Source organism: Paralichthys olivaceus, chromosome 3 (assembly GCF_024713975.1).
Source record: "Paralichthys olivaceus isolate ysfri-2021 chromosome 3, ASM2471397v2, whole genome shotgun sequence".
NCBI lineage: Eukaryota > Metazoa > Chordata > Actinopteri > Pleuronectiformes > Paralichthyidae > Paralichthys > Paralichthys olivaceus.
Genome location: NC_091095.1, coordinates 26958693 through 26963644, shown reverse-complemented (window position 1 = coordinate 26963644; position 4952 = coordinate 26958693). Strand labels below are relative to the sequence as shown.

The 4952-nt window shown below is 42.3% G+C and overlaps 1 long non-coding RNA gene across 1 annotated transcript; it reads right to left on the bottom strand.

Annotated features, from left to right (window-relative positions):
- Nucleotides 1-549: 549 nt before the first annotated feature.
- LOC138407271 (uncharacterized) lies at nucleotides 550-4479 on the bottom strand. The gene is made up of 2 exons (XR_011240718.1): nucleotides 2097-4479; nucleotides 550-1075 (listed from the first exon to the last, which is right to left on the bottom strand). It is a non-coding gene; the product is annotated as an uncharacterized lncRNA (long non-coding RNA).
- Between the last annotated feature and the right edge of the window lie 473 nt (nucleotides 4480-4952).

Here is a 4952-nt window from a genome sequence, read left to right as displayed (position 1 = left end):
CCAGGACACCACAGCAAAGAAGATGGTGCTCGCCACAACAGACTGATAGAACATCTGCAGCATCTTGTTGCAGACATTGAAGGACCCGAGCCTCCTCAGGAAGTAAAGCCGGCTCAGGCCCGTCTTGTAGACGGAATGAAGCAAGAGCTGGATTAGTGGAATTACTTTCACAGATACATTGGAATTTACATTACTGGTGGTTTGTGCACATGGCACAGATGAAAAAAACACTTAAACGTGGTCAATGAAGATGCAAGTCATGTTTATTTATAGCTTGCTGGCTTCAGAAACTATCCAGTCTCAGCTCCGAAGATGACGAGAAACAGATGAAGTTGATTAAATATTTTGGAACGCTAAACAGTCATGACCATGAAAGACCCATTGGAAAATAAAAGACTTGTGTGGGATATAACAAATCAGCCTTTTCAGATCAGTGGCAGGTTATTTTTGGAGAGACGATGCTTCTGTTAAGTGTTGATTTCCACACACCAACTTCTTACTCACATCCGTTGTGCCATTAGCCCACAGTGGGTCCAAGCAGAAGTGATCTAAGATTCAAGGGTTTATTGTCATATGCACAACAATTACATTCAGCAGTTGCTGGCAATGAAATGCTCCCCTCTAGCCATGCTCAGAAATTACACAAGAAAAAAATACAACTAAAAATAGAATATAAAATATAAAAAATCGTCGGCCAGATGGCAGCAGGCAGGACAGTTAATGGTTTGGGTGCTGGGGTCTTTAACGATCTGGTTGCTCTTCTTCCTACACCGCTAAGTGTAGCGGTCCTCCATGGATGGCAGCTCTGTCCTGGCAATACACTGAGCAGACTTCACCACTCTCTGTAGAGCCTTGCAGTTCAGGGCGATGCAGCTGCCATACCAGGCGGTGATGCAGCCAGTCAGAATACTCTCAATGGTGCACCTGTAAAAGTTGCAGAGAATCCTTGGGCCCATGTTGAGCCTCCGCAGCCTGCAGAGGAAGAAGAGCCGCTGTCATTATTCAGCTGTTAGAGTGATGCCTTCCTGGCTGGCTGGGTTCTCATGTGTTTACTGCTCCAGCTTCCTGTCTGCACCTGAACACAGCCAGGAAGAACGTTGACAAACTTTGACAGATTCAGAAAAGACATATTGTAGAAAAGAACAGAGAACATCAATGGAGACAATGTTGCTGATTTTGACCGAATGACAACTTGTTTTCACTGGGTTGTTTCTTCAAACACCTGAACTGACTCAGGTTTCTGTTTGCCTGTACTGATGATTCACTACAGTGTGAATATTTGCTCCTCTTTCAGGAGCAGAGGCAGAGAATTATGTCTGAGTTGAGGGTTGGCCATATCCTGGTCTGTAACCATCATACATGAGCAAATACCTTGATACCTCACAGTATCATAAGGTACTGTGCACTCAAACTGGTCTCAATCTTTTGTACCTTTTTATACCACATCAAGAATTAAATTTTTTTAAACAATGAAATTTAATTCTAAGCAAGTTGTATTAGCTCTCCCATGCATATTTTATAATTTGAGTCAACTTACTAGCTTCATGTGGAGCTAGTTATTGAAGTTCAAAAGCAAAAATGACAGCTAACTGGTTAATACTAGTAAAATGATATTTTTTCGTTATCGATAAGTTTAGCTAATGCTAAGAATGCATTTTTTTTTTACAATATCCAATGTGCATGTGATTGTATTTGGTAGAAATATCCACCAAACATGCAGCTATTGTTTGCAAAATATCCACTTTAGACACTGAACAGCACTCCTTCAGCCTTTTCTACTTCCACCCTGTTATTTTCTACTATTTATCATACTTTCTGTGTGCTGTAGGTAGAATGCCAACAATTAAGTAGCACTAATGGGTTTTACACACACACACAGCCTATCCTGTAATATAAAAATGTACTTGTACTATCCTGTTCCGGCCAATGCAGTATGAACGACAACAGATCACTGGAAGAGTCATTTCTAGAGTGAGACTACATTGTTCATGTACTGAATGTTCTGTGCTGAGGCCAAACAATTGCACATGATTTGTCCTTATGGTCAGAAATATACCTAAAAAAACAGGTTTGACACATGGTTTACTGCAACATACTGAAGACTGAGGTCGAGAGTGTAGGCAGTGAATTTCCACTTTAATAGACTGGGTTGGGACATGACGCCCTAGCTTGCCCAGGAATGTAGAGGAGGGATGTTTGGTGTGTTGGTGTTCACCTGTTGGAACATGACTGTGTGTGCACATTATTTCCAAAACCAGGTATGAAAGCATGAATTGGTATCAGATAAAGATTCAGGTTGCATGACTGCAACACAGGGGCACCAGCACACTCTGGTTCTTGTTGAGGCATATGGGATGGGCGTCAGGTATGTGTGGGAATTCAGAAGGAGCTTTTCAAAGGAAGTGAGAACACACTGTACCTTTATGATGGGATAAAGGGCTTGCCAGTCTGAGCTGAGATGACCTCAGCTGATAAACCTGATTAATCCTGTTTCAGAAAAAAACTGTAAGAGGATAAAGCAAAACAACTGACTCTAAATAAGAGGGTATATTAACATCAAAAGAAGCACTGAGCATTCCTCAGCCAATGACGCAGCAAAAAGAAAAGAAAAAGAAAGAACATAAATAATGGTAATGCCTGTTTGTTGTAACAAGTTTCATTCAGCTTTATTTTCACATTTCCTCATCATTTCTAACATTGTTGTCAACAATTTAAGATTATGGAACTATTGTGACATCTTAAGTGGGGCAGGTAAACATGAACAGTAAAATTAGTTTTATTTTATCATTTTATCATTTATTCCTTAACTCTAAAAATTCTAACCAGATCCTAACCATGGTGCTGGTCCAGAATGCCTCCTTGATTGAGGCCAGCACACTCGTCAAGGTAGGGAGTAACAATGTCATTAACATGTGCCGGAACATGCATCACATACTGATTGGGAACTGGCAGCAACCCACAGAACATGAATCACTGATCATCAATGACGCTATCATCAGTTCTCCCAAATCTGTGTCACAGGTATTGTCTGGTGAAGCATCAAACACTAATCCTAACTGTTCATTTTAATTGTTACAGATTAGATTTGAACTTTGACCTGGTTAAATGATTCATAGCTTCTTGGCATGCAGGTAAAGGGTATGCACATGTTCCTTCTTAGTTTATTGAGAGAGTAAACTGTACTGTGTGACTGACTGTGCAGACACACATTCAGACAGAGATGACACCTGTGTTTGCAGTGGGTGCGCCATATTTGTCCTAGCGCCTGTTGGAGTTTGTTATCTTTATTGAACATTGAGGTTGGGAACGCTGTGAGTTGCTGTGAAAGCAAACCACTTCATCACCTACTCCCTCTATGACTCATTGGACCCACTGCAGTTGCCTACAGGCCAAATAGGTCAACTGCAGATGCCATCTCCCTCACCCTTCCTACTGCCCTCACCCACCTGGACCAGAGGTACACATGTGAGAATGCTGTTTATTGACTATAGTTCAGAGTTCAATACCATCGTGCCCCTGAAGCTCGTCACCAAGCATGGAGACCTTGGGCTCAACACCAGTGTGGATAGGCAGCACCACATTCTCCGAATGACTCTCAGCACCAGCGCCCCCCAGGGCTGCCTGCTCAGTCCTCTCCTGTACTCCCTGTTCACTCATGACTGCGTGGCCACCCACAGCTTCAAAACCATCATTAAATTTGCTGATGACACACAGGAAGAGACAGGGAGTTAAACACGCCCCCCTCTCCATCAACAGGATTATGTTGGAGAGAGTCAGCAGTTTCAGGTTCCTCTGGGTTCACATCACCTGACCTGGACGGCCAGGCTCAACATGGGCCCAAGGATTCTCTGCAACTTTTACAGGTGCACCATTGAGAGTATTCTGACTGGCTGCATCACCGCCTGGTATGGCAGCTGCATCGCCCTGAACTGCAAGGCTCTACAGAGAGTGGTGAAGTCTGCTCAGTGTATTACCAGGACAGAGCTGCCATCCATGGAGGACAGCTACACCCAGAGAGCAACCAGATCGTTAAAGACCCCAGCACCCAAACCATTAACTGTCCTGCCTGCTGCCGACGATTTTTTATATTTTATATTCTATTTTTATTTGTATTTTTTTCTTGTGTAATTTCTGAGCAAGGCTAGAGGGGAGCATTTCATTGCCAGCAACTGCTGAATGTAATTGTTGTGCATATGACAATAAACCCTTGAATCTTGAATCACTTCTGCTTGGACCCACTGTGGGCTAATGGCACAACGGATGTGAGTAAGAAGTTGGTGTGTGGAAATCAACACTTAACAGAAGCATCGTCTCTCCAAAAATAACCTGCCACTGATCTGAAAAGGCTGATTTGTTATATCCCACACAAGTCTTTTATTTTCCAATGGGTCTTTCATGGTCATGACTGTTTAGTGTTCCAAAATATTTAATCAACTTCATCTGTTTCTCGTCATCTTCGGAGCTGAGACTGGATAGTTTCTGAAGCCAGCAAGCTATAAATAAACATGACTTGCATCTTCATTGACCACGTTTAAGATTTTTTTTCATCTGTGCCATGTGCACAAACCACCAGTACTGTAAATTCCAATGTATCTGTGAAAGTAATTCCACTAATCCAGCTCTTGCTTCATATTGGAAGTGGAACTAAGGGATGTTGTGGTTTCTTTGAATGCCTAGACATTGACATGGAGCCCTTGCAAAATTTACAAGAAGCCCTATCACTTCTTTTTTTTTCACAAGAAGCCGTATGACTTCTTGTAAATTCTGCGTAAAACACATGAAACACATGAAATTCTTAATGGACCCAGAGGATAAGTCCATGTTTCACTTAAATGTGTGGTACCCATAAGAGCCTCACTGGTCCAGTCATTAACCTACTTGTTGTATATAGATGCAAAATCCTGTGGATGATTGTTCACATGACCCTGCTTGTGGTTCACTCTGGGCCTACA